This window comes from Aotus nancymaae, unplaced genomic scaffold (genome assembly GCF_030222135.1).
Source record: "Aotus nancymaae isolate 86718 unplaced genomic scaffold, 86718_ANA_hifiasm-v0.15.2.pri h1tg000012l, whole genome shotgun sequence".
Taxonomy (NCBI): Eukaryota; Metazoa; Chordata; class Mammalia; order Primates; family Aotidae; genus Aotus; species Aotus nancymaae.
The window spans coordinates 5,281,369-5,305,849 of NW_026988423.1; the positions used below are offsets into that span (position 1 = coordinate 5,281,369).

General features: G+C 38.2%; 1 protein-coding gene and 1 pseudogene across 1 annotated transcript in view; both read left to right on the forward strand.

The window, feature by feature from the left end:
- CNTN5 (contactin 5) overlaps nucleotides 1-24,481 on the forward strand; it is a 1,383,122-nt gene that overhangs the window by 1,331,859 nt on the left and 26,782 nt on the right. The window lies entirely within an intron of this gene.
- On the forward strand, nucleotides 20,582-21,489 carry LOC105718996 (replication protein A 32 kDa subunit-like; annotated as a pseudogene).

Sequence of the window (24,481 nt, forward strand, 5' to 3'; positions counted from 1 at the left end):
GTCCATTTTGAAATCATCTGGAGCTTTTTCTGTCTTGTATTTTTCACTAAACATTATGTTGGAAGAGTCACCCATATTGTTACATGCAACTGCGGGTAATGCTGTCTTCTAAACTACATCATATGAGTACCCCACAAGTAATTTATCATTCTACCACTGACATACATTAAGGTTGTTTCCAGTTGGGTCTATTATGAATAATACTAACTATATAAAACAATTTCAGGAGAATTATCTATTTTACAATATTGAGCCTCCTAATTCATGATTATGGTATATTCCCCTTTTTTTTTTTTTAAGTCTTCCTTGAGCTCTTAAGGAAGAGCTCAATCTAGGTCTTTAAAGTCTTTTCTTAGATTTATCTCTATGTTACTATTTGGTGCCATTTTAACTTATCTTTAATTTAGATTACTTTAACTTTGTATTATGAATTTTTTAATATGTGAAATATACAGAAGAGTGTAGTGAATTTCTATCAACTTAACACTCACCTTCAACTATTACAAATGAATGAACAATCTGCTTTGTGTATAATGCCACTTATTCAATCTCCTATATTATTTTGAAGCAACTGCCAGCCATTATACTATTTTACAGAACATATTTCATTAAAAATCTATAAAGTATATGATTTTTAAAAAAATTGCCACCACTCTGCTTCCTGAGAAGATGCAGGTTAGAAAATGTTCTCAGTGTAAAAAGCTGCAACTAAAAAAGCACACCTAATTTAACTCCGTCTTCAAGGTTTCTCTTGGTCTCTGCCTACATTACTTACTAGGTTCTCCAGTGTTTATCTCTAAGCAAGCGTAGTTCATCATTCAGCCAAGATGTAGCAGGGTTTACACTCAGACTGCGGCTCTTATCCTTTCTGCAGTTCTCTCACTTCTTCAATTTTTCAGCTGCTCTTTCTGATAAATTTATTTTGCTACTCCAACTGATAAAACTTCAATCTTTTGCCGACATTACCAGAGGGACTGAAGAACTTTCAAAAACCAAATAAGCCACAAACTCACAATTCTCACTGTTGCAATTTCAGATTTTCAAGAGTAAAGTCTTCTCTAGATTCTGTCTGCTTTTAGATGCTTGCCATGATTTTAAAACTCTCATTTGGGGCAGGGTTTGTATAATCATTTTACTTGTCCACACTTGTATCATTTCCTTAATAGCTCTAAGTTCTGTGGTGTATTTTCTTTTTATCAATAATTTGTACATCCTCTTCTCCCTCTCACCCTCCCCTTCCCCTTTTTCTCCTTCTCTTCTCCCTCCCTTTCTGCCTTCTCTTATTTTGATCACTCTTAATTAAAAGAGATTTACAAAATATGTGATCTTTTCAAAGCATTAACCTTGTCTTTATTCATTTTCTTAATGTTTGTTTTTCAAATTCATTTTGTTGTTCCTGTCATTTCTATATCCTTCTTTCTACTTTATTTAGGTTTAAAATTTATTGCTCTATTTTTAGCATCTTAAGATGGATATATCACTGACTTTTGGCTTTTATTTTTTTGCAGTATATAGATTAAGTCTGTACATCTTCAAAATTCTCTATTTCAAGCATCTCATACAGACTGTGTCATATAATTAGTTAATAATTTTTAAAGATTAATATTCTTCTACCTGAAAGTATTTCAGATCATAACTTTTGTTCATTAAATTAAGATGTATGAAATAGTATTATAATATGTCAACCTAAAAGGAAGAAGCTGAGGAAAAATGAATATAGATAGAGCGTTTATTTGGGCCAACTTTGAGGATTACAACCCAGGAGCATAGATTCAAGTTGCCCTGAAAATACACTCTGTTTAGCAGCAGTAACAAGCAGATTTTTAAAGACGAAAAAAAAAGGGAGTGGTAGGAAGGGAGTGGCTGATAAAGTCATTTCTCAGGAGTTCTCATTCATTTACAGGAATAGCATTGATTAGTGATTGGCTATACATTGTCAAGTTATAGGATTATAGTGTCTGATATGGCATTATCAGTTCATTTATAGCTACCTGTGGCAATAGCAAGCAGTTTCAATGTGAATACATAGCTCAAAGGGGAAGTGGGGCATGATTACAGTCTCATTTTAATGTTTCTCTGGCCATAATAATCAAAAAGACTTGCCTTCCTCAGATAAAATTTCTTTTCTCAGTTTATAGGTCATCTCACAAAATATATTCAAGTACATCAGTTGTAATTAAATGCTCCCAGAATTTTTTTCTATTCAATATGCTCTCTTTCAAAACGTTTGAATAAAGACTGTGAAGAAGGGAACTAACATTTGTAAAAGACATACAATGAACTACATGTATTAGGAAAATATTTAATTATATTTATAACCAATCTTCTTCAGTATTTTTTCTTTATGCAGCAATGACAGTTTCTAGGAAAAATAAATACAAATTTATTCAGTAAGTAATATCCATTATTATGTTCCTTCTGCATTTTAAACTTTCTCACCTCATATCATCTAATCACTGTTGAATTGCCTCATAAATATTCAAAAGTTTAACTAAGCATCATTTATTTATTTTATTTTATTCATTAAATTGCATCCTTTATGGTAAAATTACCTCTGGGCACAAAGTAACCAATATGCATGCAATTTAATAATACTGACTGCCAGCATATCTCAAAGTATTGATTGTGAATAGCCAATTTAATAACTATGCCTAGTACTAAATTCAAGAGATTAGGATGCTGGAGATGAATTAAATTGAGGCAAGCAGGACTTTGCCAATCAAAACAAATTCATCTTTCATGGAAAATGTGCTCCCCCTATGTAGGATTTCAAAACTCTTAGAAGGACATGCCTCATCTTAGATGTTGTATAAGAAAGGAGGAATGTGAAAGGCAATTTAAGCACTCTCAGGAAAAAGGTTGTAATATTCCAAAATGTAGCTGAAGGTAGGGAATTAGTAGAGAAAGTAAGCTATCAGTGAATCATCTGTCCTCTAGCCCTCAATTTAAATTAGTTGCAACTTTTGTGTTCAGAAATGACAGTAAATTGAATGAAAGCATGTAAAACTAGCTTTCCTTAATTCCTCTTAAAGTACCCATGAAACCATAAGAAAAGAGAAAATCCCCACTGCTATCACAGCGAGTGCTGTAAAACAAAGTTATCAGAGTGTTCTCTAGGTTTTTCTTTCCTTTCATCTTTGTGCAATGACCCAGCCTCAAAATTCCATTTTCTGGGTTCAAGCAAGCAATGAAACAGCCTCCGGCCCTTTATCATTTCTTCAACAAAACAACTGCACTCATGCATATGAAGCTCTGCTTCTCAGCCCATGCCGGGATAGATTTCTTTAGGTCGTTTGAAAATATGAATAGAGTCTTATACCAACAACCAATAATCTGGCATCTCCCTCCACAGCATAGGTTACTGGTATGGAAGATAAAGTCTAGAAAATGGATGTCTCACCATTCAAATAATCCTTAAACTCAATTTTAGAACAGTTGAAGATCAGTCAGATAAGGTACAAAGCTGATTAGACTGAACACAAATCTTTGAAAGAAGAAAACATATCATAGGAGAAAAACCTTTGAAAAAAGCAAACAAATGGTAAGCTTTAGTATGAATTCCTTTTCCTAGAAAAGATTTTCTTGTAAATCAGAAGAAACAAACAGTTCTAGATCTCAATAAAATAAGAATAGTTCTTTTACATTTAAAGAGCAATTCAGAATAGGAAGAGAATGCATTAAAATCAACATCAAAGTAACTAAAATATTCACTGCAAGCAATAAGACGTAAACTTGATACTGCTAACTATTTAAACCAATGCTTCAGAGTACAAACTTGAGAAATAATATTAGAATGCAAATAAATAAGAAATGAATAAGAACATTTTAAGATGTGAGAGAAAATGGTAGACACGAAGAACAGAATAGACTTAGTTCATAAATAATAGGTATCTGCAAAGAAGATAGAATGCATGGAACAAAAGGAATAACAAAAAAAAGTGAAGAAAAAAATAAAAATAAAGCAACCAGGAAAAAATCCAAACATTTAAGATAGAGAAATTCCAATGTTTCAAGAAATATTAAAATCTTAACAGCCCATCTTTGTCACTCCCATAACTAATCCATCACCAAAGACTGGTGATTTTATCTTCTAAATATTTCTTGGTTCTAACTGGGTGTGGTGGCTCACGCCTGTAATCCCAGCACTTTGTGAGACTGCAGCAGGCAGATCACCTGAGGTCAGGAGTTCAAGACCAGCCTGATCAACATGGAGAAACCCTATCTCTACTAAAAATACAAAATTGGCCAGGCGTGGTGGCACATGCCTGTAATCCCAGCTACTTGGGAGGCTGAGGCAGGAGAATCGCTTGAACCCAGAAGGCACAGGTTGCAGTGAGCTGAGATCATGCCATTGCACTCCAGCCTGGGCAACAAGAGCGAAACTCCATTTCAAAAAAAAACAAAAACAAACTATGTAAATATTATTTATTTATTTATTTCTTGGGTCTATACACATCCCTATAATCCACCGCTATACCTAGTTTAAGCTCTCCTCATTCCTGTCCAAGATTCCAGCAACGTCTCCTAAAAGTTCTTGCTGTATCCACACGAACCCCTTTCCAATCTGCCCTTCCTATTTCAACCGTTTATTCAGTAAGACAAATTATCGAGTGCCTCCATGTGCTACCATAAAGCAATCAAGAATAGATAAATTAGGATAATTTTATATGTGATAATTGTAATAATTATTACAATAACAATCAAAATAATGTGAGATAGAGTGACTAAGGACGGGGTGGTTTCTTTAAAGTGGCCAAGGAGGTTTCTTGGTTAAGCTGAAACCTATATGAAAAGAAGGAGATAGCCATTTAGAGGACTGTGAAAAGAGCTTTCAGTCAGTGGACACCAAAAGCTAAAAGAAGGATAAGATTTACATAGTTTAAAACAACTAACTTTATCCTGTTGTGTTTATCTTTTCAAAACACAAACCTAATTGGGCCACATGTATTATCCCAAATTTACCCTGCTTAAAAGCATTCCATGTTTTACACTTACACATAGGACATTTTTGTTTTTTACTAATTCTAGCTCCTTCACATGGCAAACTACAAGATCTGGCTCCATCTATGACTCTAGCATCAGTGCACCACACTCAGCATCACCCTCCACATCTGCCTAACTGTACTTTCTTCAGCCCCACATGCTACTCTTTCCACACTGCACACAGGATGCTTCTGCCTTCCCTCCCTCTTTGCTTGTTGAATCCCTAATCATCTTTCAGCCTTCAGAGTAATTAACTCTTCCTTAGTGAAGACTTCCCCGACCAGCTCCTGTCCACTGAGTCCTATCCTGCAAGTTAGATCTGTATCAACATGTAGCTTCCCATAAACCTCTGGTCAAAACCCCAGTTTTACATTTGTGTATGTGATCATTTATTCAATAGATAGTGTCCTAAACAGACTGTAATTCCAAGAGGGCAGGGACTACATCTGTTTTGACTCACATTAATTCTCAGTTGCCCATAGGCATAGTGTTTGGTAAATAATACATGTTCAAAAAATATTTTTGAATGGATAGTTGAATTAACAAGTTTTTAGAACTCAAGACCTGGTAAAATATCAAATGTCAATATGCATTTTGATTATTAAAAAATAAAAACAACAGAAAGACAAAATTTGATTAAAAAATAAAAGCAATTAGTAGAAAGACAAAATTACTCTCAAAGATGCAAAAATCAAAAAGATTTTTCTTCTATACTTAAAGCAGAAAATAGAGTGGTGTCTATTAAATGCAGGGAGTACAACGTTCAGTTAGCAGTGATCACTAAGTACCATTAAAGATATAGAAATAATACAAGTGCTAAGAGTTCCATTTTTAAAACCTAACAAGTAGGCCAGGCATGATAGCTCACACCTGCAATCCCAACACTTTGAGAGCCCCAGGCAGTGGGATCGTTTAAGGCCAGGAGTTCTAGACCAGCCTAGGCAACATAGCGATGCCCTGTTTCTACCAAAAAAAAAAAAAAAAAAAAATTAAAAATTAGCTGGGTGTGACGGTGCACACCTGTAGTTCTACCTACTAGGGAGGCTGAGGTGAATCACTTCAGCCTAGGAGATCCAGGCTGCAGTGAGCTTGGATCATGCCACTGTGCTCCAGCCTAGCCCTAATACAGGACTAGTAAAATGAGACCTTGTATTAATCCATTCTTGCATTGCTATGAAGAACTACCTGATGCTGGGTAATTTATAAAGAAAAAAGTTTTAACTGACTCATAGTTCCACAAGATGTGTAGGAAGCATGGCTGAGGAGGCCTCAGGAAACTTACAATGGTGGTGCAAAGGGAAGCAGGCACGTCTTACATACCCAGAGGAGGAGGAAGAGACTGTGGGAGGTGTCATACACTTAAGCAACCATATCGCCTGCAAACTCATTCACTATTATAAGAACAGCAAGGGGGAAATCTGTCCCCACGATCCAATCAGCTCCTACCAAGCCCCACCTCCAAACTGGGGATTACAGTTTGAGATGAGATTTGGTTGGGGACATAAATCCGAACTATATCAGACCTTGCTTAAAACAACAACAGCAGCAAACCTGAAAATGGCAGGTAAGAGGCAGGACTAGCTTGCAGCTCCTGCTCAGAGGGACACAGAAGCATGTGGAGAATCACATTGTGAACTTTTGTTCCAAGAACTACCACAGGACTATACCAGGAAAGCCAAGAGAATCCACAGCCCCTTTGAAGGAACTGGATCACCACTGAACACTCCCTGAGATGCTGAAAAACTGTGAGTCCACTTGCTTTTTCAACAGGGAGGCACATGGTCTAGGACAAGTTCTCAGCCCTGGTCACTGGCTGCCTGGAAATAAACTGAGTGCTGTTGGAAGGAGGCATGATGGGAGTGAAACAAGCTTTAGGACTGCAGGCTGTGTAAGGACAGGTTGGGCCTTTTTTACTGCTGGCTTTTCCCCACTTTCTTAGTGATCTGTATGACTCAGCAGAGGCAGCCATAAATCCCCTTGGGAATTTAACTCCATTGGACTGGGAACCACACCCCCGTTATCCACAGCAGCCACAGCTAGCCCTACCCAAAGAAAGGCTAAGCTCAGAAACGGCTATCTCTGCCCCTACCTGGTGGTCTTTCTCTACCTGCCCTGGTACCAAAGACAAACGTCATAATTTCTTGGGAGCTCTATGGCCCTTCCCTCTGCCTGAGAAACTTGAATACTTCACCAGTTGTCCTTAGGGCAAGTTTGCATACTCCCTACAGAATTGCAGCTAATGTGCTCTTGAAAGCACCGCCACCTGGCTGGAGGCCAATGAACACAAAACAGCACACTAAACAAAAACACAACCAAGGGCCTTCACAGAGTCCACTTCACTCCCCAGCTAACTCCACCAGAGCAGGTGCTGGTATCCAGGTTGCAAGACCTCAAGATAAATCACATCACAGGACTCTTTGGAGACAGTCTCCAGTACCAGCCCAAATGCCAGTAGCCCCTCTGAGTGGCTAGACCCAGAAGAACAAAAACACTAACTACAGTTCAGCTCTCAGGAAGCTCTACTGCTAGGAAAAGGGTGAGAACACCACATCAACAGAGCACCCAATGGGACAAAAGAACTGGATAGCAACGCCTTAATTTCAGATCTTCCCTCTGAATAGTCTACCCAAATGATAAGGAACCTGAAAAACAATTCTGGTAATAAGACAAAACAAGGTTCTTTTAAACCTCCAAAAGATTATACCAGCTCACCAGCAATGGATCCAAACCGAAATGAAATCTGTGAATTGCCAGAAAAAGCATTCAGAAGGCTAATTATTAAGCTAAGTAAGGAGGCACCAGAGAAAGGTGAAGTCCAACTTAAAGTATTCAAAAACATGATACAGAACATGAAGGGGAAATTCTTCAGTGAAATACGCAGCACAAATAAAACACAATCCCAACTTCTCAAAATCAAGGATACACTTAGAAAAATGCAAAATTCACTGGAAAGTCTCAACAACAGAATCATACAAGCAGAGGAAAGGACTTCAGAGCTCAAAGACAAGGCTTTTGAATTAACTCAATCCGTCAAAGACAAAGAAAAAAAATTTAAATGAACAAAGCCTTCAGGAAGTTTGGTACTATGTTAAATGGCTAAACCTAAGAATAACTGGTGTTCCTGAGGAAGAAGAGAAATCTAAAAGTTTGGGAAACATATTTGAAGGAATAACTGAGGATAACTTCCCCAGCATTCCTAGAAATCTAGATATCCAAATACAAGAAATTCAAAGAACAGCTGGGAAATTCATCACAGAAAAGATCATCACCTAGGCAAACAGTCATCATGTTATCTAAAGTCAAGATGGAGGAAAGAATCTTAAGCTATGAGGCAAAAGCATCAGGTAACCTATGAAGGAAAACCTATCAGAGCAACAGCAAATTTATCAGCAGAAGCCTTACAAGCTAGAAGGAATTGGGGTCCTATTTTTAGCCTCCTTAAACAAAACAATTATCTCCCAGTAATTTCATATCCAGTGAAACTAAGCTTTATAAACAAAGAAAAGATACAGTCTTTTCCAGGCAAACAAATGCTGAGAGAATTCACCACTACCAAGCCAACACTACAAGAAATCCTAAAAGGAGGTCTAAATCTTGAAACAAGTTTTCAAAATACACCAAAATAGAATCTCCTCAAAGCATAACTCTCACCAGTCTTGTAAAACAATAACACAATGGAAGCAAAAACCAAGGTATTCAGGCAACAAACAGCATGATGAATAGAATAGTACCTCATATCTCACTACAAACATTGAATGTAAATGGCCTAAATGCTCCACTTGAAAGATACAGAATGGCAGAATAGATAAAAATTCATCAACCAAGTTTCTGCTGTCTTTAGGAGACTCACCTAACACATAAGGACTCACATAAACTTAAGGTAAAAAGGTGGAAAAAGATATTCAGTGCAAATGGATACCAAAAGTGAGCAGGAGTTGTTATTCTTAGACAAAACAAATTTTAAAACAATGGCAGTTTAAAAAGACAAAGAGAGGCATTATATAATGATAAAAAGACTTAGTCCAGAAGGAAATATCACAATTCTAAATATATATGCACCTAACATTGAAGCTCCCAAGTTTAAAAAACAATTATTACCAGACCTAAGGAAGGAGATACATGACAACACAGTAATAGAGGGAGGCTTTAATATTCCACTAACAACACTAGACAGGTCATTGAGAGAGTAAGTCAACAAAGAAACGATGGATTTTATACCCTAGGACAAATGGACTTAACAGATATTTACAGAACATTCTACCCAACAACTGCAGAATATATATTCTATTTATCATCACATGGAACATTCTCCAAGATAGAACATATAATAGGCCACAAAACAAGTCTCAGTAAATTTAAGAAAAATCAAAATTATTATGAAATAGTCTTTCAGAATACAGTGGAATAAAATTGGAAATCAACTCAAAAAGGATTTCTCAAAACCATGCAAATACATGGAAATCAAATAAATTGCTCCTGAATGATCACTGGGTCAACAATGAAATCAAGATGGAAATTTAAAAATTCTTTGAACTAAATGATAAAAATGACACAGCCTACCTAAACCTCTGAGATACAGCAAAATCTAAGAGGTGATAAGATGAAAGTTCATAGTATTAAATGCCTATATCATTTAATTTAAAAAGTCTGAAAGAGCACAAATAGACAATCTAAGGTCACACCTCATAAAAATGAAGAGATAAAAACAATCCAGACCCACATCCAGCAGAAGAAAAGAAATAACAAAGATAAGACCAGAACTAAATAAAACTGAAACACAAAAAAAGAAAACTACAAATGATAAATGAAACAAAAATCTGGTTCTTTGAAAATATAAATAAAATTGATAGACCATTAGCAAGATTAAAAAAGAAAAGAAGAGAAAAGATCCAAATAAGCTCAATTAGAAACAAAACAGAGATATTGTAACTGATATCACAGAAATACAAAAGATTATTCAAGGCTATGATGAACACCTTTACATGCATAAACTAGAAAATCTAGAGGAGACAGATGAATTTCTGGAAATATACAACCCTCCTGGATTAAAACAAGAAATAGAGAATCTCTGAACAGACCAATAGTGAGCAGCCAGATTGAAATAGTTATTTTTTAAATGCCAAACAACAAAAAAAGTCCAGGATCACATGGATTCACAGCTGAATTCTGTCAGACATTCTAAGAAGGATTGGTGCCAATCCTATTGACACTATTCCAAAAGATAAAGAGGGAATCCTCCCTAAATCATTCACTGAAGCCAGTATCACCCTAATACCAAAACCAGGAAATGACATAACAAAAATAGAAAACTACAGATCAAATCCCCTGATGAACACAGATGCAAAAATCCTTATATCATTAAGATAATCCACCATGATCTAGTGGTTTTATACCAGGGATGCAGGGATGGTTTAACACATAAGTCAGTAAATGTGATACACCACATAAGCAGAAATGAAAATCACATAATCATCTCAATAGACACAGAAAAAGCATTTGACAAAACCCAGCATCTCTACCGTATTGAAACCCTCAGCAAAATTGGCATAGAAGGGACATACTTCAAGGTAATAAAAGTCGTCTATGACAAACCCACAGCCAACATTATGAATGGGGAAAAGCCTAAAGCATTTCCCCTAATAACTGGAACAAGACAAGGAACTAAATGATAATAACTAAACAACACAGTACTGGAAGTCCTAGCCAGAGCAATCAGACAAGAGACAGAAATAAAGAGCATCCAAATTGGTAAAGAGGAAGTCAGACTGTCACTGTTTGCTGATCATATGACTGTGTACACAAAAATACTAAAGATGGATTCAAAGAGCTCCTAGAAATGATAAATGAATTCAGCAAAGTTTCAGGATACAAAATTAATATACACAAATCAGTAGCTCTGCTGTACACCAGAAGTGACCAAGCTAAGAATCAAATCAAGAACTCAACCCCTTTTACGACAGCTGAATAAAATACTTAGGAATAGACCTGACCAAGGATGTGAAAGACCTCTACAAGGAAAACAATGAAGCACTGCTGAAAGAAACTGTAGACTACACAAACAAATTAATGGAACTAAAAAATAGCCCACATAGCCAAATCAAGACTAAGCAAAAAGAACAAATCTGGAGGCATCACTTTGCCTGACTTCAAACTATACTATAAAGCCATAGTCACCAAAACTGCATGGTATTGGTATAAAGTTAGGCACATAGACCAATAGAACAGAATAGAGAACCAAGAAATAAAGCCAAATACTTACAGCCAACTGATCTTTGACAAACCAAACAAAAACATACAATAGGGAAAAGACACCCAACTCAACAATTAGTGCTAAGATAATTGGCATGCCACATGTAAAAGAATATACCTGGATCTTCATCTCTCACCTTATATAAAAATCAACTCAAGATGGATCAAAGACTTAAATCTAATACCTGAAACCATAAAGATTCTAGACGATCACATTAGAAAAACCCTTCTAGACATTAGCTTAGGCAAAGACTTCATGACCAAGAACCCAGCAAATGCAACAAAAACAGAGATAAACAGATGGGACTTAAACTACAAGATGCTGCATAGCAAAAAAAATAATCAGCAGAGTTAACGGACAACCCACAGAATGGGAAAAAATCTTCACAATCTATACATCCAACAAAAGACTAATACCAGAATCTACAAAGAACTCAAACAAATCAGCAAGAAAAAAACAAACAATCCCATCAAAAAGTGGGCAAAACATATGAATAAACAATTCTCAAAAGAAGATATGCAAATAGCCAAGAAGCATATGTATTTCCTCAACATCACTAATGATGAGGGAAATACAAATCAAAACCACAGCGTGATACCACCTAAGTCCTACAAAAAAATCAAAAAATCAAAAAGTAGATGTTGGCATGGATGTGGTGAAAAAGTTACACTTTTACACTGTTGGTGGGAATTAAACTAGTACAATCACTATGAAAAACAGTGTGGAGATTCCTTAAAGAACTAAAAGTAGATCTACCATTTGATCCAGCTATCCCACTACTAGGTATCTACCCAGAGGAAAAGAAGTCATTATACAAAAAAAGATACTTGCACACATGTTTATAGACAGCATAATTTGCAATTGTAAAAATATGGAACCAACCCAAATCCCAATCAATCAATGAGTGAATAAAGAAAATATGAGAAATACACTATAGAATACTACTCAGACATTAAAAAAAAAAAAAAAAAGAATGAAATAATGGCTTCACAGCAACCTGGATGGAACCAAAGACTATTATTCTAAGTGAAGTAACTCAGGAATGGAAAACCAAAGATTGTATGTTCTCACTCATGTATGAACTAAGCTATGAGGATGCAAAGTTATAAGAATGATACATTGGACTTCAGGGACTCAGGGGACTAGTGGGAGGTGGCAAGGGATAAAAGTTCTCCTACTGGGTAAAATGTACACTGCTTGGGTGATGAGTTCACCAAAAATCTCAGAAATCACCACTAAAGAACTTATGTATATAACCAAACACCACCAAAAACCTATTGAAATTAAAAAACAGAAAATAAAACATTAGAATTTTTTTTAAAAACCTGACAACTAGAGAGAAGATCCAAGATGGCCGAATAAGAACAGCTCTGGGGTGCAGTTCCCAGGGAGAACAATGCAGAGGTTGAGTGATCACCACATTTCCAAACGAGTTTTTACTGCCCAGAGACCAGGAGATTCCTGAGCCAAAAAGCACCATGAGTTTCCAGCATGTCTGTTTCAGCTGGCACCGTAAGTTTCCACACAAAAACTCACACAAATCTGGGCAGCCATTTCAACTGGCACCTGTAACACCTGGGAGACGAACCACCTATTCAACTGAAAAAGAGGGGGCTGAAATAGGGAGCCAGGTGATCTGGCTTGGCAGGTCCCACCCCCACAAAGACCAGCAATCTGAAACGCTCTGGAATGAGAGTTTTGCAGTAAGCACAACTCGACCCAGGATGGTCCAGCACAGTGAAGGGAAGAGCGTCCACCATTACCAAGGCAGTCCACCACTACCGAGACAGTCCGCCATTACCAAGGCAGACTGCTATTACTGAGGCAATTCTAACTCTACCTCTGTAAACAAAACCACAAGGAAGTTTACACAGTGGGTGGGCAGAGCCCAGCAATGCCTCTGTTGGCGACTATGACTAGACCACCCATGCTGGGCAGGGCATCACTGAAAAAAGGCAGCAGCATGACAGGAGCTTATAAATAAAGCCCCACCTTCTCAGGACAGAGCACCTGGAAAAGAGGCAGTTCTGAGTTCCACTGCAGCAGACTTAAACATACCTGCCTAGCAGCTCTGAACGGAATAATGGATATCCCAGCATAGCACCTGAGCTCCTATAAGGGACAGACTGTCTCCTCAAGCAGCTCCCTGACCCCTGTATATCCAAAGAGACACCTCATAAAGGAGAGCTCAGGCTGACCTCTGGCAGGTACCCTTCTGGGTCAGAGATAACAGAAGAAGAAAGTGGCAGCAATCCTTACTGTTCTGCAGCCCCTGTGGGTGATCCCCAGGTAAGCACGGTCTGGAGTGGACCTCCAGGAATCCTGCAGCAGAGGGGCCTGACTGTTAGAAGGAAAACTAAAAAACAGAAAGAAATAGCTTCAACATCAACAAAAAGGACAACCACTCAGAGACCCCATCCAAAAGTCACCATCTACAAAGACCACAGGTAGATAAATCCAGGAAGATGAGAAGAAACCAGTGCAAAAAGGATGAAAACACCAAAAACCAGAACACAACTCCTCCTCCGAGGGATCACAACTTCTCACCAGCAAGGAAACAAAGCTGGATGGAGAATGAATCTGATGAACTAACAAAAACAGGCTTCAGAAGGTGGGTAATAACAAACTTCTCTGAGCTAAAAGAACATGTTCTAACCCAATGCAAAGAAACTAAGAACACTGAAAAAAGATTAGACGAGATGCTAACAAGAATAAACAGCGTAGAGAAGAATATAAACGACTTGAGGGAGCTGAAAACACAGCACGAGAAGTTTGTAAAGCATACACAAGTTTCAATAGCCAAATCGAACAAGCAGAAGAAAGGATATCAGAGACTGAAGATCAACTCAATGAAGCAAAACGAGAAGGTAAGATTAGAGAAAAAAAAAAGTGAAAAGAAATAAACAAAGCCTCTAAGAAATATGGGATTATGTGAAAAGACCTAATCTACATTTGACAGCTGTACCTGAATGTCACAGAGAGAATGAATCCAAACTGGAAAACACTCTTCAGGATATTATCCAGAAATTCCCCAACCTAGCAAAGCAGGCCAACATTCAAGTTCAGGAAATACAGAGAACACCACAAAGATATTCCTCAAGAAGAGCAACCCCAAGACACATAATCATCAGAATCACCAGGGTTAAAATGAAGGAAAAAATGCTAAGGGCAGCCAGAGAAAAAGGTCAGGTTACCCACAAAGGGAAGTCCATCAGACTCACAGCAGATCTCTCGGCAGGAACCCTACAAGCCAGAAAAGAGTGGGGCCAATATTCAACATCCTTTAAGAAAAGAACTTTCAACCTAGAAATACATATCCAGCCAAACTAAGCTTCATAAGTGAAGAAGAAATAAAATCCTTTATGGACAAGCAATTGCTGAGAGATTTCATCACCACTACGCCTGCTTACAAGAGCTCCTGAAAGAAGCACTAAACATGGAAAGGAAAAACCAGTACCAGCCACTCCAAAAATGTACCAAATGGTAAAGAGCATGGACAAAATGAAGAAACTGGATCAACTAAAGGGCAAAACAACCAGCTGGCATCAAAATGGCAGGATCAAATTCACAATAACAATATTAATCTTAAATGTTAATGAGCTACGTACCCCAATCAAAAGACACAGACTGGCAAATTGGATAAAAAGTCAAAACCCATTGGTGGGCTGCATTCAGGAAACTCATTTCATGTGCAAGGACACACATAGGCTCAAAATAAAGGGATGGAGGAAGATTTGCTAAGCAAATGGAGAGCAAAAAAAAGCAGGAGTTGCAATCCTAGTCTCTGATAAAATGGACTTTAAACCAACAAAGATCAAAAGAGATAAAGAAGGGCACTACATAATGGTAAAAGGATCAATGCAACAAGAAGAACTAACGATCCTAAATATATATGCACCAAATAGAGGAGCACCCAGATACATAAAGCAAGTTCTTAATGACTCATAAAGAGACTTAGACTCCAACACAATAATAGTGGGAGACTTTAACACTCCACTGTCAATATTAGACAGATCAATGAGACACAAAATTAACAAGGATATCCAGGACTTAAACTCAGGTCTGAATGAAGCAAACCTAATAGACATCTACAGAAGAACTCTCCACCTCAAATCCACAGAATATACATTCTTCTCAGCACCACATCGCACCTACTCTAAAATTGACCACATAATTGGAAGTCAATCACTCGTCAGCAAATGCAAAAGAACAGAAATCATAACAAACAGTCTCTCAGACCACAGTGCAATCAAATTATAATTCATGACTAAGAAACTAACTCAGAACTGTGCAACTTCATGGAAACCGAACAAGTGGCTATTGAATGTTGACTGGATAAACAATGAAATAAAGGCAGAAATAAAGATATTCTTCAAAACTAACAAGAACAAAGACACAGCATACCAGAATCTCTGGGACACTTTAAAGCAGTGCCTAGAGGAAAATTTATAGCAATAAATTCTGACAGAAGCACAGAAAGATCTAAAATTGACACCCTATCATCAAAATTGAAAGCTAGAGGAGCAAGATCAAAAAACTCAAAACCTAGCAGAAGACAAGAAATAACTAAGATCAGAGCAGAACTGAAGGGAATAGAGACACAAACAAACCCTTCAAAAATTAATAAATCCAGGAGCTAGTTTTTTGAAAAGATGAAGAAATAGACAGAATGCTGGTCAGATTAATAAAAAAGAAAGGAGAGAGGAATCAAATAGATGCAATAAAAAAAGATAAAAGGGATATCACCACCGATTTCACAGAAATACAAATTACCATCAGAGATTACTATGAACAACTCTATGCTCATAAATCAATACACCTGGAAGAAATGGATAAATTCCTGGACACTTGCACCCTCCCAAGCCTAACCAGGAAGAAGTTGAAACCCTGAATAGACCAATAGCAAGGGCTGAAGTTAAGGCAGCAATTAAGAGCTACCAATCAAAAAAAGTACAGGTCCAGATGTGCTCACAGCCGAATTCTACCAGATATACAAAGAGGAGCTGGTACCACTCCTTCTGAAACTATTCCAAACAATACCAAAACAGGGAATCCTTCCCAAATCATTTTATGAAACCAACATCATCCTGATACCAAAACCCAGCAGAGACTCAACAAATAAAGAAAACTTCGGGCCAATATCCATGATGAACATAGATGCAAAAATCTTCAATAAAATACTAGCAAACCAATTGCAACAGCATATCAAAAAGCTTATCCATTACAATCAAGTAGGCTTCATTCCGGGGATGCAAGGCTGGTTCAACATATTCAAATTTATAAATGTAATCCACCACATAAACAGAACCAAAGGCAAAAACCACATGATTATCTCAATAGATGCAGAGAAGGCCTTTGACAAAATTCAACAGCCCTATATGCTAAAAACTCAGAATAAACTAGGTGTCGATGGAACGTATCTCAAAATAATAAAGGCTATTTATGACAAACCAACAGCCAATATCATACTGAATGGGCAAAAACTGGAAGCTTTCCCTTTGAAATGTGGCACTAGACAAGGATGCCCTCTCTCACCACTCCTATTCAATATAGTACTGGAAGTTCTAGCCAGAGCAATCAGGCAAGAAAAGGAAATAAAGGGTATTCAATTAGGAAAGGAAGAAGTCAAATTGTCTCTATTTGCAAACGACACGATTGTATATATAGAAGACCCCATCTTCTCCACTCATAACCTCCTTAAACTGATAAGCAACTTCAGCAAAGTCTCAGGATACAAAATCAATGTGCAGAAATCACAAGCATTCCTATACACTAATAACAGACTATCAGAGAGCGAAATCAAGAGCCAACTCCCATTCACAATCACTACAAAGAGAAAAAAATAGCTAGGAATACAACTAACAAAGGATGTAAAGGACCTCTTCAAGGAGAACTATAAAATGCTGCTCAAGGAAATAAGAGACGACACGAACAGATGGAAGAATATTCCATGTTCATGGTTAGGAAGAATCAATATCGTGAAAATGGCCATACTGCCCAAAGTAATTTACAGATTCAACACTATCCCCATCAAGCTACCAATGACCTTCTTCACAGAACTGGAAAAAAACACCTTAAACTTCATATGGAACCAACACAGAGCATGCATAGCCAAGACAATCCTAAGCAAAAAGAACAAAGCAGGAGGCATCATGCTACCTAACTTCAAACTATACTACAAGGCTATAGTAATCAAAACAGCATGGTACTGGTATCAAAACAGAGATATAGACCAATGGAATGCCTCGGAGGCAATGCCATACATCCACAACCATCTGATCTTTGACAAACCTCACAAAAACAAGCAATGGGGAAAGGATTCCCTGTTTAATAAATGGTGTTGGGAAAACTAGCTAGCCATGTGCAGAAAGCAGAAACTGGACCCCTTCCTGACACCTTACACTAAAATTAACTCCAGATGGATTAAAGACAAACATACGACCTAACACCATAAAAATCTGAGAAGAAAATCTAGGCAAAACCATTCAGGACATAGGCATAGTCAAGGACTTTGTGACTAAAACACCAAAAGCACTGGCAACAAAAGTGAAAATAGACAAATGGGATCTAATTAAACTTAAGAGTTTCTGTACAGCAAAAGAAACAGTCATTAGAATGAACTGGAAAACCAACAGAATGGGAAAAAAATTTTGCAATTTACCCATCTGACAAAGGGCTAATATCCAGAATCTACAAAGAAATAAAACAGATTTACAAGAATAAAACAAACAAACCCATTCAAAAGTTGGCCAAGGATATGAACAGACACTTTTCAAAAGAAGACATATATGAGGCCAACAAACAGGAAAAAATGCTTATCATCACTGGTCATTAGAGATATGCAAATCAAAAACATATTGAGATACAATCTCATGCCAGTTAGAATGGTGATCATTGAAAAATCTGGAGATAACGGATGCTGGAGAGGATGTGGAGAAATAGAAACAGTTTTACACTGCTGGTGGGAGTGTAAACTAGTTCAACCACTGTGGAAGACAGTGTGGCGATTCCTCAAGGACCTAGAAACAGAAATTCCATTTGACCCAGCAATCCCATTACTGGATATATATCCAAAGGACTATATATCATTCTGTTATAAAGACACATGCACACGTATGTTCATTGCAGCACTGTTTACAACAGCAAAGACGTGGAACCAACCCAAATGCCCATCAATATGAGAGTGGACAAGGAAAATGTGGCACATATACACCATGGAATACTATGCTGCCATAAAAAATGATGAGTTCATGTCCTGTGTAGGGACATGGATGAATCTGGAAATCATCATTCTCAGAAAACTGACAGAAGAACAGAAAATCAAACACCACATGTTCTCACTCATAGGCACATGTTGAATAATGAGAACACATGGACACAGGGAGCAGAGCGTCACACACTGAGGTCTGTTGGGGGTGGGTTGGGTAAGGACAGCAAGGAGTAGGGAGGGATAACATGGGGAGAAATGCCAGATATAGATGATGGGGATGGAGGCAGCAAACCACATTGCCATGTATGTACCTATGCAACAACCTTGCTTGATCTGCACATGTACCCCAGAACCTAAAGTACGATAAAAAATAAAATACAATAAAAAAAATGACAACTATAAAAAATATTGGTAAGATGATGTGTTGTAGGTTCATCCATTATAGCAAATATACTATTCTGGTGAAGGATTTTGATAACATGGGAGGCTGTGCGTGTGTAGTGGGCAGGGAGATATGGGCGATCTCTATAACCTTCATTTCAATTTTGCTGTGACTCTAACATGGCTCTAAAAAAAGCATTTTAAGAAGTGTGAAAAAATGGATAAGCAAGACAAAATATTAGGAAGAACTATTCAATGTTTTTATATGACTGAATGAAAATTTAAAAGTAGGGGAAAGTTCACAGCTCACCCAGTAATCAACAGCTGCATATGGCAGAACTCATGATTTTATAACTTCATGTAAGGAAATGGCATTGTGTGTGACATGAATATCATAGAATCATCACACCAGAAAATCAAATATACTATCTGCACAGTTAAAATAATTACTATCCTGGAGAATCAGCTTTGGAGAAAATAGAGTGTCTTTAAGAAGAGCCAGTCTCAGCCAGGCATGGTGGCTCATGCCTGTAATCCCGGCACTTTTGGAGGCTGAGGAGTGGATCTCTTCAGGTCAGGAGTTCAAGACCAGCCTGGCCAACATGGTGAAATCTCATCACTACTAAAAATACAAAAATTAGCCGGGCGTGGTGGCAGGCACCTATAATCCCAGCTACTCAGGAGGCTGAGGCAGGAGAATTGCTTTAACCCAGGAGGCAGAGGTTGCAGTGAGCTGAGATTGAGATTGTGCCATTAACACTCCAGCCTGGGCAATTAAGTGAGACTCCATATCAAAAAAAAAAAAAGGGGGGGCCATCACGTCCTGTCTATTTAGGTTCGTCACTATACTCTCTTACTTAGATGAGTCAGAATTCATACTTTCTGCCTGCCAGTAATAATATTATGTACATTATAATTTTAAATAATTTTTTGAGAGACAAAATCAGAAAATCAAAATAACATGAAGGATAACTATATCATACTTAAAATAACAAAAATCAGAAATATTAAAACATCAAGAAACAATAGCTCAAGCAGTTGAACAGCAGAGGAGCTTTCTAAAAATCATTCCCAAACATGAGAGAAGTACTATTTTATCTGTTTTATAAACAAAGATGCAGAGATTCACTGGTTAACTAACTTGTCCTACTCTATGTGGCTTATAAATACCAAAAGTAAAATTCACATGCAGACCTTCTGGTTTTATAATGTTGGAACCCATAATCTCCTTTCTAGGGTCTATTCTGGGAAATTAATCTAATATGTGGAAAACAGGGTACATGAAGATTTCCATGGAAACATTTTAATTAAAAGAGCAAAAACTGGAAGCTATCCAAATGTTTCACGGTAGGACAATGGCTAAATAATATGTGGTAGATAGGCATATGGTAGAATGCTACTTTTAAACATAGGAAAATATTTCTATACCATATATTAGAGAATGAAAGCAGGACATAAAAAGTACTATAATTATTTTAAATATATATAATAACATAGGAAGTGATACACAAAGAAAACAATTGTATGAAGGTGTTAAAATGATAGGCTGTGCTCTAATTTTAATTATTTATAAGTTTTTAATGATTTCAATTTTGTTTCAAGTGATTTTACATAGAGAGTTCAAAGTTCATGGGTTGTTGAAATCTACGTCTGAGCAAAGACATTAAATGAAGAGAATTTTCAACTTTAGAAGGTGCATGTGACTTGTGAATAATGTGTAACCTCAATTCCAGCTTAAGAATCACCTAGGGGAGAAAAGTAGCTGGAGTGGTGCAGCAGCCGCCGGGTTCTGAGGTGCTCTGCAACTACCCCAGACACCAACCTTCTTGGCCTCTTTCCCTGGATAATCTCGGCCTAGATGTCAAACAGTGGATTTGAAAGCTACAGCAGCTCCTCATAGGAGAGCCCGAGGCTACACGCAGTCCCTGGGAGGCTTTGGATTGAGGCTCCTTAAGGAGAAAAGAAATCAAACACTGGAGCCCAGCACGTTGAACCCTGCACTGTAACTCAGCTGCTTTTTGCCACTTCAGTTGATGGAGTGTTCCAAATTGGCAATGTTGAGATTTCACAAGTCACTCTTGCGGGGATCATCAGACATACAGAGAAGGCTTCAATCAACAATGTTTACAAAATAGATGACATGACAGCTGCACCCATGGATGTTCGCCAGTGGATTGACACAGATGACACCAGCAGTGAAAACAATGTAGTTCCTCCAGAAACATATGTGAAAGTGGCAGGCCACCTGAGATCTTTTGAGAACAAAAAGATCCTGGTAGCCTTTAAGATCATGCCCCTGGAGGTTATGAATTAGTTCGCCAGACATATTCTGGAACTGACTGAGGCACACATGATACTAAGCAAAGCTAGCATCCAGCCCTCAGCAGGGAGAGCACCTCTCAGCAATCTAGGAAAGAGTGAAGCAGGGTACTTTGGTGGGAATAGCTTCATCCCAGCAAATGTCCTTACTGTAGCCCAAAACAAGGTGTTAAATTTGATTAAGGCTTGCCCAAGACCTGAAGAATTGAACTTTCAGGATCTCAAGAACCAGCTCAAACACATGTCTGTATCCTCCATCAAGCAAGCTGTGGATTTTCTGAGCAATGAGGGGCACATCTATTCTGCTATGGATGATGAGCATTTTAAATCCACAGATGCAGAATAACTGGAAGTAACTGGGTACCTGAAATATTTTACAGCTGGACCTAGATGCACAATCTGTTGAAATCTCTATCTGTATCAAAATTTGTAACTTGCTTAATTTAATTACACTTGGATCCCTCAAAATATATAATTATATTTAAAATAATCATGAATAAAGGAAAATTTAAACAGAGAGTAGGAAATCATATAGATGACCAGAAAAGAAAGATACATATTTGTTTACTCAAGGACTTCTCAGTTAATTTTGTAGCTTAACATAACTTAGAATGTTTTCAGTTGAAAATATGCTGAGACCAAGCAAAATAACTTATGTCATAGAATTAAAAATTATGGGGCCAGAATTACATAAAGGACCGTGTTAGAGGATTCCAGTTTAAAAAAAAGTATCAGAATCTCAGTCACTCAGCTGTATGTTTGTTCAATTCAGTTAGGAAACAGGACTGAAAAAGTAAGATTTGATATGTCTTATACATACAATCTTGATATATATATAGATATAGGTATATATTTAGTGGTCTATGTAGATATATCTGGCAGTTCAGTTGTGAAGAACTGAATTGCTCTAACTAGCTTCAACAAGTGTTTATTCTAGGCATTAAACAATTTACTAAATTATTGAGAGAGTTAGATTAATAGACTGCAAAGTGATCTCTCAGGAATGACTCTCAAAGCCAAACCATAGGACCGAGACACAAAGGAAGAGGCTGATGGCTTCTGAAAACAGGAAGCTACCAGCTCCAGAAGCCCATTCCACTGCCATGGTTAGAAAGATGATTAACATGGCACCATCTTCAGGAAACTTTCATCATGAAGAGCCCTCTACAGTTGTTGGCAGTTCCTGAATCCCACCGTGCCAGCTGTTTTGCACCAGCAAAATGGCTGTCCTGTACCCTGCTTCTTGACTCCCATAAAGCCAGCATCCAGGCAATGAGACAGTCATTAATGCTACCACAAGGGGAAAAGGAGAAAAAATCATGACTCCATTACTGTGCTTGTCAGAGTGGCAGAAGTTCAGCCTCCATCTTCTGCTTTCAAATGTCATGCACCTGCATCTGACCGACTGAAACTAAAACATCAAGAACCCTTCAAGGAAGTCTTGGAAATAGAATTTTAGGTCTTCATCTACGTCGTCAGTATGCAAAGGCACACTAGAACGTGGGTAAATTGGATGTGGAGCACTACTGTGCTATCCCTTTCATTACTCAACATCCACATACACTTTTTTCCCCATTCAGCCACTTTCTGAACACAAGAATTAGTAACAACAACGTTTCATACTAACATAATGCAAATATCTCTTTTACAAATAAAAATGTGCTCACGCTCTCCCCAACAGGAAGAACCAAGAAAATCTCATCAGTTAATTTGTCCATCTCATGGAGAAGGCTTGCCCCTTCTCCGGCAAACTACCTAAGAAAGTTACCTACCAATAACACACTCCATATAAAATATCAGAAGAAATGAAGACACTACAGTTATTTAACATTTATAAAAAATGTACAAAATCATATGAGGAAGAAAATGTGGCTAATTACTATCGTCTTCATTTCATAAAGGTGTAGTTGCAATTTGTAACTCCACTCCTCCTCTTTCCATTTCTTGTCCCCTTTGCTTTCAGCCAGCACTGAGGCTGGTAGAGTCCTTAATATGTCATGGTATTATCCTTAATATGTCATGGTAATCCAAATGTTCATGCTAGAGATCAGAGCATATAATGACTTCCTGCGGTCACCACTGCAAACGGAAATCAGACATGTTCCAGAATGTCTCCAAATTCCAATTAAACTTCTCACTGCCCACAGTGTAGAGCAGCCCCCTTAGCACCCTTAGCTGAAAGAGAATCTGGAAAATATGTTTCCTTTTCTAGATTCCACAGTACACAAAACACGAAGGAGGGTAAAATGGGTGCAGTAATCTACTACTTTCACCAAAGTAATTAAGTAGGGGGATAAAAGGAAGTACTCTCTCATGACCTTCAGCGCAGTAATGCAGGATTTTTCTCGGCCCATTCATCAGATTTGTAACAGAGGTAGCCACATTTACTCCGACTACCGCACTCAACCCTGTGTGGGAGAGAGCATGTGAACAAGCTCCGTGTGGGGCCCACAGCCAGAACAGGCGTGCATGAACGAGTGTGGGATGCTGGCAGGAAAAAGCTCCATGTGGGGCCCATGGTGGTGCCCGGGTGGTGCCAGGTGCCTGTGACCCTAAGCCCCAGAGGGAGCGTAATGGTGCTCTCTTAGCTCCACTGTCTGTGGACATCTGTGTGTTAGCATTTCAGCCGACAGTAGCAAGCTCTGTGTGGGGCCTTCATTAGTTCCCAGGTGAGGGTGTCTGCAACCTTGAAACACCAAAGGGAGGGTTACAGTGCTCTCTTACCTCGACTGTCCACAGATGGCTGTGTGTTAGGAGCTCAGCTGACAGGAGCAAGCTCTGGACAGGGCCCACGGCGGTGCCCAGGTGAGGGTGCCTGTGACCCCAAAACCCCAGAGGGAGTGTTACAGTGCTCTCTTAGTTCTGCCATCCATGGACAGCTATGTGTTAGCAGCTCAGTTGACCCCTTGGCTCATCATATGGGGCAACTACCCTCCACTGGCAAGGGCAAAGGGCTGCTGTGACAGACTTTCTGGGTACCTGCAATCAGTGGGTCCCAAGCTTTTGTCTGGTGTCCAGAAGAATGAGGTCACACAAACAAATTGAAGGAGGGTGAAGGTGGAGAATTTTACTGAAGGATGAAGCTCTCAGTGGAGAGGGAAGCTGGAAAGGGGATGGGAGAGTTAGGTTACCTTCCCCAAAGTTAGGCTGTCTCTCCTCTGAAGTCCAGCCCTCTCTCATCGCTTCCGACTGATGATGGGGTGTTTCTATGCACAGGATGGTGGGGATGGACCATAGGTGGTTTTGGAAAAGGCAGGATTTGATCAGTAAAAAGGCATTATTCAGAAAGAACAAATCAGGAGAGAACAGGCAAAAAAGTATAGAAGTTCTCACTTCAG